Below are 13285 nucleotides of genomic sequence, written 5' to 3'. Positions count from 1 at the left end.
TCCTCTGATGGCTGGATTTAGATTTAGTCTGCACCCTTCCGGATGCCTCTGACTGTATTCTCCATTATAGCTACTACAATAAAACTTCCTCAGTGAGAGGCCCAGAAGCCAGGAGAGAGAGTGTGTCAGCAGCTGACTGAGCTGCCTGGAAATCCTAGGGGCATAAAGCCAGTAAAGATTCAGGCATTATGCTGGCCTGCCCCCTGTTAGCTGGCAGAATGCACTCAGGCAGTACCCTGGTCAGCCCAGGGTCCAGTCTGCACGAGGGTACAAAATACTCTTTAAAAAGGAAAAAAACTCTCTCTCTCTCTCTCTCTCTCTCTCTCTATATATATATATATATATATATATATATAATATATATTTCTCTCTCTCTCTTCCCTCCCTCTCTCCCTTCTTTTTCTCTTCTTCCCTCCCCCTCCCTCCGCTTTCTAATAAAACTTGTCACTTAAGCTCTGTCTGCCTGCCATGTTTATTCCTCACCCACCATGGAATCCCACACACACTTTATTCCTAACAGAGAGAACATTAGCAGCCAAGTGAGAGGCCTGGAAGCATCAAAATTGTCTTTTGTGCCTCTGGGCACTCAGGGAGCACTCAGGGAAACAGTGTCCATGGCCTAAGACAGTGTCAGCAACTTGGCAGGCTGCAGTGACAGCAGCAGGCTCCAGAAACTTTCCGACCACCTGAGCTTCAGCCTTAGCCCCACCTGCACCTAGAGGAGTGATCATCACTGGAGCTGTCACACTGCCTGCACCTGGAGGAGTGACCACGAGAGTCATGGCCCCACCTGCACTGAGAGGAGAGACCAGCTGAGCCTTGAGCCCATCTACACCTGGAGGAGAGATCACTGGTGGCTCAGCCCTGGCTGCACCCGAAGGAGCATTCAATGAAGCCACAGCCCCCGACTGCACCAATTCAGGGAAGAGGAACCTCCTGAAGCACAGGCTCCACCTGTACCAATTGGAGCAAGAGATGGGTAGACAACAAAGTAAGAATACACTCCACAACACAAAGAGCCGTACAGCACCACCAGAAACTAGTGGTCCTACAGCAACAAGACCTGAATATCCTGACGCAGAACAAAAGGACATTAAAAATAGCTTTGTGAAGATGATTGAGGCCCTTAAAGAGGATATGAAAATTTTTCCTTAAAGAAATGGAGGAAAAGACAAAAAAAATTGGACATCAACAACTCTCTTAAAGAAAACCAAGAAAAAGCAAATAAAGAGGTGAAGGGAATTGTTCAAGACCTGACAAATGAAATAGAGGCAATAAAGAAAACAGAAACCAGGGGAACTCTGGAAACGGCAAATTTGGGTAAACAATCAGGAATTACGGAGCAAGCATAAACAACAGAATACAAGAGATGGAAGACAGAATCTCAGGCATCAAAGATATGATAGAGGAAATAGATTCATTGGTCAGAGAAAATGTTAAATCCAACAAATTGTTAACACAAAATATCCAGGAAATCTGGGGCACCATGAAAAGACTGACTCTAAGAATAATAAGGATAGAAGAAGGAGAAGAATACCAGTTCAAAGGCACAGAAAATGTATTCAACAAAATCATAGAAGAAAATGTTCCCAACCTAAAGAAAGACATGCCAATGAAAGTACAAGAAGCCTACAGAACAACAAATAGACTGAACCCAAAAGGGTTCCCTCACCACATAATAATCAAAACACTAAACATACAGAATAAAGAAAATACTAAGAACTGCAAAGGAAAAAGGTCAAGTAACATATAAAGGGACACCTATCAGAATTACACCTGATATCTCAATGGAAACAATGAAAACCAGAAGATCCTGGTCAGGTGTTATGGACACACTAAGAGACCATGGATGCTAGCCCAGATTACTATATCCAGCAAACCTTTCAATCGCCATAGATGGAGAAAACAAGATATTCCATGTTTTAAACCAGATTTAAACAATACCTATCCACAAATCTAGCCCTACAGAAAGTACTAGAAGGAAAACACCAACCCAAGGAAGTTGGCTACATCCACCAAAACACAGGTAATAAATAATCCCATACCAGCAAATCGAAAGGAAGGGAAACAAACACACAATACCAAACAAAAACAACAACAAAAGAAAAATGAAAATAACAGTTGTAATTGTAATTGTAGTTGTAATTACTTGTCTTTAATATTTCTTAATATAATGGACTCAATTCACCTATAAAAAGGCACAGTCTAAAAGAATGGATATGAAAACAGAACCCATCTTTCTGCTGCATACAAGAAACACACCTCAACTACAAAGACAGACACCACCTCAGAGTAAAGGGTTGGGAAAAGATTTTCCAATCAAATGAACCTAAGAAACAAGCTGGTGTAGCTATCCTAATATCTAACAAAATAGACTTCAAACTAAAATTAGTCAAAAGAGATAGAGAAGGTCATTTCATATTCATCACAGGAAAAAATCCATCAAGATGAAGTCTCAATTCTGAACATCTATGCCTCAAATGAGAGCATCCTCATTTGTAAAAGAAACATTACTAAAACTTAAACATCAAGCCCCACATACTAACAGTGGGAGACTTCAATACTGCAGTCTCACCACTGGACAGGTTTCCCAGACAGACACTTAACAGAGAAATAAAGGAAATAACATGTTATGATCAAATAGGCATAAAAGTAGTCTATATAACATTCCACCCAAATGCAAAAGAATATACCTTCTTCTCAGCACACCATGGAAACTTTTATAAAATTGGCCACATAATCAGTAACAAAGCAAACCTCCACTGATTTAAAAAAAAAAAAGGCAAAACCCCTATACCTTATCAAATCACCATGGATTAAAGTTAGAATTCAACAACAACGCTAATTGCAAAAAAGCCTATAATCTCAAGGAAATTGAACAATGATCAACTGAATCACCATTGGGTCAAAGAAGAAATAAGGAAAGCAATTAAAGACTTCCTAAATTTCAATGAAAATGACTGCATATCATACTCAAAGTTATGGGACAATATGAAAGCAGTGCTAAGAGGAAAGTTTGTAGCACTAGATACCAAATTAAGAAGCTAGAGAAATCCCACACTAGGGAATTAACAGAACACCTGAAAGCTCTAGAACAAAAAGAAGCAAAGTCACCCAGGATGAATGGATGGCTGGATAATCAAATTGAAGACTGAAATCAATAAAATAGAAACAAAGAAAACAATACAAAGAATCAATGTGACATAGAGTTGGTTCTTTGAGAAAATCAACAAGATAGACAAACCTTTATCCAAACTAACCAAAAGAAAGAGAATATCCAAATTAACAAAATCAGAAATGAAAAGGGGGCATAACAGCAGACACTGAGTAAAATCCAGATAATCATCAGATCATACTTTAAAAGCCTGTACTCCACAAAATAGGAAAACTTTAAGGAGATGGACAATTTTTTGGATAAATACCACATACCAAAATTAAATCAAGACCAGATAAACAAATTAAATAGACCTATAACCCCCCCCATGGAAATAGAAACAGTTGATGGGGGGTGTCCTTCTGTATATATGTTTCTCTTATTGGTTGACGAATAAGACACTGATTGGCCAGTAGCCAGGCAAGAAGTATAGGGGGGGCTACCAAATGAAGACAGTGCTGGGAAGAGGGAGGTAGAGAGAATGACATGTAGCTACCAGGAAGACAGGACACCAGAAGTTCTCTGGTAAGATAAAAAAAAAACCATGTAGAAATACATAGATTAGTAGTTAAGGGTTAATAATTAAGAAAGAGCTAGCCAGTAAGAAGTCTGCACCATCAGCCAACAGTTTAATAATTAATATGTCTCTGTGTGCTTATTTGGGGCTGAAGGACCTGCAGGACTTGGTGGGACAGAAACTCAGACTAAGAACAGTCACGAAAAGTTCAAACCAAAAATAGCCCATGGCCAGATGGTTTCAGCACAGAATACTATCAAAACTTCAAAGAAGAGCTAATACCAATACTCCTCAAATTGTTTCACACAATAGAAACAGAAGGAATATTGTCAAAACCAGGCTGCAGTTACCCTGATACCCAAAACACCCAAAGACACAACAAAGATAGAAAATTACAGACAAATCTCCCTCTTGAACATTGATGCAAAAAAAAAAAAAAAAACAACTTGATGAAATAGTGTCAAACCAAATCAAAGAACACATCAGAAAAATCATCCACCATGACCAAGTAGGCTTCATCCCAGAGATGCAGGGATGGTTCAACATATAAAAATCTGTCAAGGTAATCCATCATGTAAACAAACTGAAAGAGAAAAAAAACACATGATCATCTAATTAGAGGCTGGAAACCCTTTGACAAAATTCAACACTCCTTCATGATAAAGGTCTTGGAGATAGCAGGGATTCAAGGAACATACCTAAACTTAACAAAGGCAGTATGCAACAAGCCAACAGACAACATCAAACTGAATGGAGAGAAACTCAAAACGATTCCACTAAAATCAGGAACAATATAAGGCTGTCTGCTCTCTCCATATCTATTCAATATAGTACTAGAAGTTCTAGCTAGAGTAATAACACAACAAAAGGAGATCAAGGAGATACAAATTGGAAAGGAAGAAGTCAGACTTTTGCTATTTGCTGATGATATGATAGTATGCATAAGTGACCCCAAAATTTCTACCAGGGAACTACTGTAACTGATAAACACCTTCAGTAATGTGGCAGGATACAAGATTAACAACAACAACAACAAATCAGTAGCCCTCCTATATTCAGGTGGTAAACAGGCTGAGAAGGAAATCAGAGAAACAACACCCTTTACAATAGCCACAAGTAACCTAAAACATCTTGGGGAAACTCTAGCCAAACAAATGAAAGACATATATGACAAGAACTTTAAGGCATTGAAAAAAGAAATTGAAGAAGACATCAGAAAATGGAAAGATCTCCCATGCTCTTGGATAGGTAAGATTCACATAGTAAACATGGCAATCTTGCCAAAAGCAATCTATAGATTCAATGCAATACCCAGCAAAACCCCAGAAAATTTCTTCACAGACCTGAAAAGGATAATACTCAACAAAAAAACCAGAAAAACAAAAACCCAGGATAGCCAAAACAATCCTGTACAATAAAGAATCATTCTGGGGGCATCACCATCCCTGACTTCAAGCTCTACTATAGAGTTTGGTATTGGCACAAAACAGACAGGTGACCAATCGAATAGGATTGAAGACTCTAATATTAATCCATACATCTATGAACACCTGATTTTTGACAAAGAAGCTAAAATTATAAAATGGAAAAAAGAAAGCATCTTCAACAAATGGTGCTGGCATAACTGGATGCTGGCCTATAGAAGACTGCAGACAGATCCATATCTATCACAATGCACAAAACTTAAGTCCAAATGGATCAAAGACCTCAATATAAACTGAATCACACTGAACCTCATAGAATAGAAAGTGGGAAGTAGCCTTGAATGCATTGGCACAGGAGACGAATTCCTAAATATAACACCAGTATCACTGACACTGAGAACAACAATGAATAAATGGAACCTCCTGAAACTGAGAGGCTTCTGTAAAGCAAAGAACATGGTCAATAAAACAAAACAGCAGCCTACAGAATGGGAAAAGAACTTTACCAACTCCACATCTGACAGAGGGTTGATCTCCAAAAGAACCCAAGAAACTCAACATCAATAGACCAAATAATCCAAAAAAAAAATGGATTACAGATCTAAAGAGAGAACTCTCAACAGAGGAATCTCAAATTGCTGAAAGACACTTAAGGAAATGCTCAGCATTCCTAGTAATCAGAGAAATGTAAGTCAAAACAACTTTGTTTGTCTCTCAGAAAATCAGGATTCAATCTACTTGAAGACCCAGCAATACCACTTTTGGGCATATACCCAAAGGATGCACAGGCACACTACAAGAACGTTTGCTCAACTGTATTCATAGCAGCATTATTCATAATAGTCAGAACCTGAAACCAAACTAGAGGCCCCTCAACTTAAGAATGGATAAGGAAAATATGGTACATTTACACAATGGTATACTACACAGTGGTAAAAAAAAAAAATGATATCTTGAAATTTGCAGGCAAATGGATAGAACTAGAAAAAGCCATCCTAAGTGAGGTAACCCAGACCCAGAAAGACAAATATAATATGTAGTCACTCATAAATGGATATTAGACAGAAAGCAAAGGACAGCCAGCCTACAGGCCACAACCCCAGAGAACCTATACAGGAATCTGTCTAGGAAGGGGAAAGGCAAGATCTGCTGAGTAAATTGGTAGTGTGGGGGTGGCAGAGGAATGTAGTGTTAAATTATTAATGATTTATTAAAGCTTGAATGGGGATTCAGAAAGGAAAGTCAGTCTCTAGCTATAGAAGCCAGGAACACACCTTTAATCCTAAGACTCAGGAGACAAAGGCAGATGGATCTCTCCAAGATCAAGACCACCCAGGCGCTACACAAGATTGAGTCAGTCTAAAAGAGTAACAGAGCTCATGCCTTTAATCCCATCACTAGAGAGGTATAAAAGATAGGAGCAGGGTCTTCAGAATCAGTCTCAGGATTCTCCAGCCACGTTGAGGAGAACATAGCAGTCTGGGATTGCAGTCTGAGGTTTGGTGGGGCCAGGATCACCTTTCAGTCTGAGGTAATGGTAAGAGCTAGCTAGTTCATATAATCCCTCAGAAGTGTGGCTGGAGACTGGCCTACAAGATTACAGATCCTGTTGAGTTAATGGTATTAATAAACATAGTGTCATTATTTCTGTTTGTTTTCTGTTGCTGTGATAACACTCTGACCAAAAACAACTTGAAGAGCAAAGGGTTTAATATCAGTTTACACTTCTGTGTTTCAGTTCTGGACTGAGGGAGGTCAGGGCAGGAACTGAACCAAAATCATAGGGGAACATTGCTTACTGACCCCTGCCTCTTCTCTCTACTTCCCTCCTTCTATCCCTCCGTCCCTCCCTCTCTTCCTCCCTCCCTTTCTCCAACCTTCCTCCCTTCCTCTTTGTCTCTCTTCTAACTTTTTTTTCAGCCCAGGTCCACCTGCCTAGGATTGGTACCAGCCACAAGTAGTCTTGGATCTCCCACATCAATCTAATCAAGACAATTCCTTACATACAGAACTACAGGTCAATCTCATTGAGGCAATCCTTCAGCTGAGGTCTCCTCTTTGAAGGTGATTCTAGGTGTGACAAGATGGCACTAAAAACTAACCAGGCCAGCACTTGCCAGATGGGAGCAGTTCTGCAGGTCCCTTGGCTAGCTAGCTCACTATCAACAAAAGAGAAGCTGTTTCTCTTCCAAGCTCTTCTGGAGGATTCCAGTTTTCTTGTTCTACCCTCCTCCTCCTCTTCCTCCTCCTCCTCCTTTTCCTCCTCCTCCTCTTCCTCCTCCTCCTGCTCCTCCTCCTCCTCCTCCTTCTCCTTCTTGCCTCCACTACCCAGTGTACTTCAGCCTTCAACCCTGGGCCTCCCCATCCTAATGAGATATGAACCTTCAGTCTCTGCATCAGATCCAGCCTCATCCTTTGGGGATTCTCATGCAGCTCCACAACCCCTGCCGCATGCTGATCTTGCTCAATGCCTCTGGCAAGGGACAGAATTGAGGGTTCCTAACCCTAAGACTGTCACTCTGCCAAAGAATACAGAGTTGAACCCCTTCTAGACCCCTCATGTAGGAGAGCTGGGCAGATGCGTGTGTAGGAGTTACAGCTACCCTCTAGTTCCATATGCACTCACTTGACAATGTTATACCACAGTCCCTTGCCTGTTGACACCTGCAATTAAACCCTTTGCAGTTACACGCCCGAGTCCCTCCCAGTTCAGCTTCCTCTACATACTCATATTTACATTATGAGGGTGATGAAGGGAGAAGGAGTAACATTTTCAGGAGAGGTAGAAGCCATGCAGTCACCAATATGACCTCTGTCCCAGGTCAGGTTTTTGTTTTAGAAGCCTTAAAAGTTCAGTGTCTGTTTGGGGTCTTGTTTTCGCTGTTGTTTTGCTTACTTTGGGGCGGGGTTGCATTTTGCAGCATTTCGATCTTGGTTTCCATTAATCAAATAAATATCCAAGTTACATAAAGGTGCCTTAGCAATAGATGAAAGTGGAGTGTTGGCGAACATGAGTGAGAGTTTCCACCAGGGAGCGCTGCCGATCACACAAGGAAGTGGAAATGGTTTCCGTGTCTAGTTTAAGGAAATGGGGAAATCGCCAGGGTAGTTTTAACTCCAAACCCTTTCTTTGCCCTCAGGGAGACTGTCCCGTTTAGCACACCGGTGTCAAAAAGAGCTAATCTTGGATTTCATAACTGCACGACAGGATTCACAAATGTTTCCAGAGTCCTTATGGCTGTGCCTTAACACAGCTTCCTCACAGGTAGAATGTTAGCCCCCCTCCACTCCTAGTTCTGTGCAGTCCACCTAGCTCAGTCAATTGGTTCACTCAATCGCCACCCACGCTTTCTCATCTGCACTGAAACTTGGAACTACATTTCCCAGGCTTCCTTGCGGCTGTCCATCCCCTGTGATTCCGTGAATCTTGAATTCAGAAGACAGACTACTTTGTGGGTTGAGTTTGGAACCACTATGATGTAATCCCAGAGTTAGCAACCGCAGGTTCTCTCCGTCCACCGAGAGCTTCCCAGTCTGACAGGAGCAAGTATTTAGGCATTTCATCCAAGAATCAATTTCTTCAGCTCTAGCAAGGATTCCATGAGGCACTCGATTCCCTACAGTGAATTTGTATCTAAAATAGCTATAGTAAATTCTGTTTTCTGTAACTAAGCCTTGGATATTGATAAAGTACAGTAGGTCTGAAAGTACAAAGTTCCTAAATTCCACTGTCCTTTCTCTCCTTGAAGCCAACAGATCCCAAATATTGTCTCATTGAATGAAAGAAAAGTTATTATTTTGACATTTGCTAAAATAAAAGGAAGACTTTATTCGGGACTATTCCAAAAAGTGACACAGTTACTGCACTGGAAGAGAAAGACTGGCCTGGACTTGGAATACCACAAAAACAGCTAGAGTGAACCAGATACAACAATGAGGCTGGAGGTGGAAAATGACTGAGAAGCAACATGAGTGTTGAGGGACTCTTGAGAACCCAACTCAATAGAAATCTTGCTGAAGACAGACCAAAGTGATCAGAAACAGCCCAGAAGAGATAACAAAGAAGCCTGATGTAGCTAGCGTTGGTGAAGAAGAAAGGTTTTTTTTGTTTTGTTTTGTTTTTGTTTTTGTTTTTGTTTTTCAAGACAGGGTTTCTCTGTGGCTTTGGAGGCTGTCCTGGAACTAGCTCTTGTAGACCAGGCTGGTCTCAAACTGACAGAGATCCACCTGCCTCTGCCTCCCGAGTGTTTGGAGGTGTGCTTCGGGGTTCATAGTCCCATCTTACTTCAGCTTCACTCTTTATGGTTTCTGCTTTGCGTTTGTCACTGGACATATGATCTCTCAGCTTCCTGCTCTTGCTCCTTGCTTCCACCACATCTTCCTTGTCACTATAGACTCTTCCTCTGAACTGTAAGCCAAAAGAAATTTTCCTATAAGTTGTCCTGGTCATGGTATCAGATCATTGTTGTAGAATATTATTTTAAGGCATGTTGCTTTTGTTTATGCTGCATTTGTTTAACTCTGTGAAGCTGTGATTCCTTGCCTGTTTAAAACACCTGGTGCCCCTACTAAAGAGCTGAATGTCCAATAGCAAGGCAGGAGCAAGGATAGGTGGGGCTGGCAGGCAGAGAGAGTATAAACAGGACAAATGAGGAAGAGGAACAAGACAACAAGGAAAGGAGGACATCAGAGGCCAGCCACCCAGCCATCTGCTACAGAGCAATCCATGGAGTAAGATTTGCAGAAGTAAGAGAACAGGAAAAACCCACAGGGAAAAAGTAGACGGGTTAATTTTAAGTTAAGAAAAGCTGGCTAGCAACAAGCCAAGCAAAGGCAGGGCACTCATAACTAACAAAAAGCCTCCGTGTGTAATTTATTTGAGTACTGGGTGTTGGGCCCCCACAAAGGAGCCCAAAAAGAACAAAAACATCATACAACAATATATCACAGCAACAGAAAAGTAACTAACACACTAGGGAGTGAGGGAACACCACTTAGTAACAGCAGCTAGAAAAACAACAAAAAGTCTTACTGATGTTTAATGAACATGGGAAAGACACTTGGGAAGTAGACTGGAAGGCTTGGGTATCACCATTTCGCAACAGGCTTATCATCAGAACACAGACGTTGTAAAACCTATTGCCAAATCAAAGGCAAAATGGAGAAAGTAAAAATACAGCTCAAAGTCATTATCATTGACACATGGATTCAGGCAAGTCACCACTACTGGCCATCTGATCTAGAAATGTGGTGGGAGCCACAAAAGAACTAATGAGAATTTGAGGAGGCTGAGTTGGGCAAGGTTCCTTCAAGTATGCCTGGGTCTTTGCTGTGAGCATGGTATCCCTGGTGGCATCTCCCTGTGGAAACTTGAGAGTCACAAATACTATGTGATTATCAGTGATGCCCCAGGACAAAGAACTTTACTAAAAGCACAAACTCAGGCTCATCTAGGGCACATCTAACCATGCAGTCCTGAATCTGGTACCTCTAACAATGACAGACCTGGAGGCATGTCCTGTGTTTCGCATCAGGTGTGAAATAGCTAAATGTTGACATTAACAAAATTCATTCCATTGGGCCACCTTACAGCCAGAAAGAGATGTGAGCCATTTACATTTAAAATAAACAAACCAAAATAGCTTGCTACAACTCTGATGTGATGATATTTGTGCCAATTTCTGTCTGGAAGGGTGACAACATGCTAGAACCATTGATGTTCTAATACACCTTGGGTCAAAGGGACAGAAGTCATCTGTGAAGATGTCAATGGAACTACATTCCTGCTATCAACTTGTCCCAACTTGTCCAACTGATATAAGCATATAAATAAGCATACAGAAGCATATATATATATATATATATATATATATTATATATATTCTATATACTGGGTGTCTATAAATTGATGGTAGTGGTAATGTCCCTGTGGGCTGACATTTTCTCAAACACATCACGTTCATCATTTTTGCTGCAGTCCAAGTCACAAATAAAGTGTGTTAAATGCCCCATGAGGCTTTGAGAGAAGTACCTCCTGGGGAGAAAGTGGGCTTCAATGGCAAGAATATGTGTTGTCAAAGATGTTTATCTTGGCAGCATTGCTGGTGATGGCAAAAGTGACCGGTGAGTGGAAGCACTGGGCCACACTACTCAAGGGATTATCCCAAAACCATCCAGGCCAAATTCTTGCTGGTTCCACCCCTGCATTGGGTTGTCACTTGGCTCACAGCGAATTCACTGAACAGAAAGAAAAGATAAATGGTCACTCTGCTACAAAGTTGGAAGGTGGCCCTACATTATGGGAATCTGGAGACACTGCCATCCTCAGTATGGTGCCAAGCAAACCCACACAGGCTGAGAGCATCTCTGACTATACTGTTCTGGACTGTTGTGCTGTCTGTGATCTGAGACAAAGGGCTGCTGTCAGTATCATCAAAGCCATAGAAAGAAAGCTGTGGCCATATGTCCAAACAGACAATTGTTGTTTGCCCCTCAGATATAAGTGCTACTATTGCACCTTGAAGGACATCTTGCTAAGTTGGTTACTGTTGTAGTTATAACTTCACATAGTACTTCCAGTACTATGAAAGGAAGTCCCCTGCGTGGAGGCTTGTGGGTCAGACCCAGCTCCATTCCTCCATAATGATTTTAAAGGTGCTGTGGCAGGAGGAAAACCACCAGCTTCAGCCCAAAGGTACACACACAAAATCTAATGGGTCTTCTGAGGCCTCAAAGTTCAACCACTAGAAAGGAGACAGGGAAACCCACTCCAACTCGGGCACATCTGTCTTTAAATAGAAACAGTTGACAGGCAGAGCTGTCTAGAGGTGAGAGCTCAGGAAAGTTTGCCCAGAATTTGAATCCTAGCCAAGGATGCTCCAACTTCTGTCTTGCTTGGCTTGGGAACTGCTATAGACAACTTGGTGCCTTGGTGCCTCCTGTTTCCTTCATAGAGTAGAATGTTCCTATTGGTTATTCTGTGCCCATTCTACCAATGTATTTTGAGTGGGGATTGGAAAATAACTTGTTTATAGATCATAGACCTTTAGTTGAGGAAGAATTTGCTTTTTATTTACTTATACACACATACACACTATTGTGTATTTCCTTTTTTTTTTTTTTTTGATAAGGGTCTCAGTATGTAGCAATGTCTGGTCTAGAACTCCATATGTGAGAAGCCTGCCTTCAAAGTGAGAGATCTGCCTACCTCTGCCTCTCAAGTCTGTGACGGGACTAAAGGCATGTGACAAGCACACTTGGCTTTGTACACATATGGTTTTGGAAAGAAGGACAAGGCACCAGGTGACTGTGATCTCAGTCATGATAGATTAGAAACCAGAGTCACTCAACTGCATTTTTTGAGTTCCTGAATAACAACGACTGTGTGATATGTATCACCTCATTATGACCTTGATTTAGAGTGACACAGCAATAGATAACTACCATATAAGGTGATGTCCTTGTGCATATGGTAATTTCAACAACACAAATTTAATTCCTGGTCCTTACAAGAAATGGAGAGAGTAATGTGACCCTGAGGTTTGCTTTCCTGTAGAACTCAACTTTCAGCATGTATCATGACAGATTTGGAAGTCTTTTCTTGCAACTCTCTTTTTCGACTACTTGCTAATGAGGAACTTCACTAGCTTTCTCCTAGGCAGGCTATGAAATCAAGCTTCTTGACTGGGATCCTGATTTTATGTCTATGAGGTTGGACATGTGTTTTCTTGTGAGGAGGTGGCCCTACCCCTGTAGCTGCCAGGATGACATAATGTGGAGAAAACCTGCCTGAAATTGAAGCTAAAAGAGGACAGCTGGTGGTAAGAAGAAAGGGAGGAGACACAGGGTCTGGTAACCTTGCTTGTATCTAGAAGTGTTTATCTCCAAATATTTCATAGAGGCCTGTCACAAATTAATGTGTGAGTTGCTCTCAGAAACTTATAAGTTTTGTTTTTCTTAGGGATGAGAGTACTGAAAAGTCAAGTTTAATAGTGCCGTTGTGGGACACATCACAATTTTGAATCACGTAGCCATCTTCCTTTCAAGAACATTTAAAAATTTCCTAGTTTATCCTATTGTACAAGTGTTTTGTCTGTATGTAATCTATGAACCACTTGCATGCCTGGTGCCCTCCTGGGCCAGAAGAGGGGTGTCATTTTCCCGGGAATTGAGTTACTGGCAGTTGTGAGT

Source organism: Cricetulus griseus, chromosome 2, assembly GCF_003668045.3.
Source record: "Cricetulus griseus strain 17A/GY chromosome 2, alternate assembly CriGri-PICRH-1.0, whole genome shotgun sequence".
In the NCBI taxonomy this organism is placed as follows: Eukaryota; Metazoa; Chordata; class Mammalia; order Rodentia; family Cricetidae; genus Cricetulus; species Cricetulus griseus.
This window is presented reverse-complemented; position numbering follows the sequence as displayed.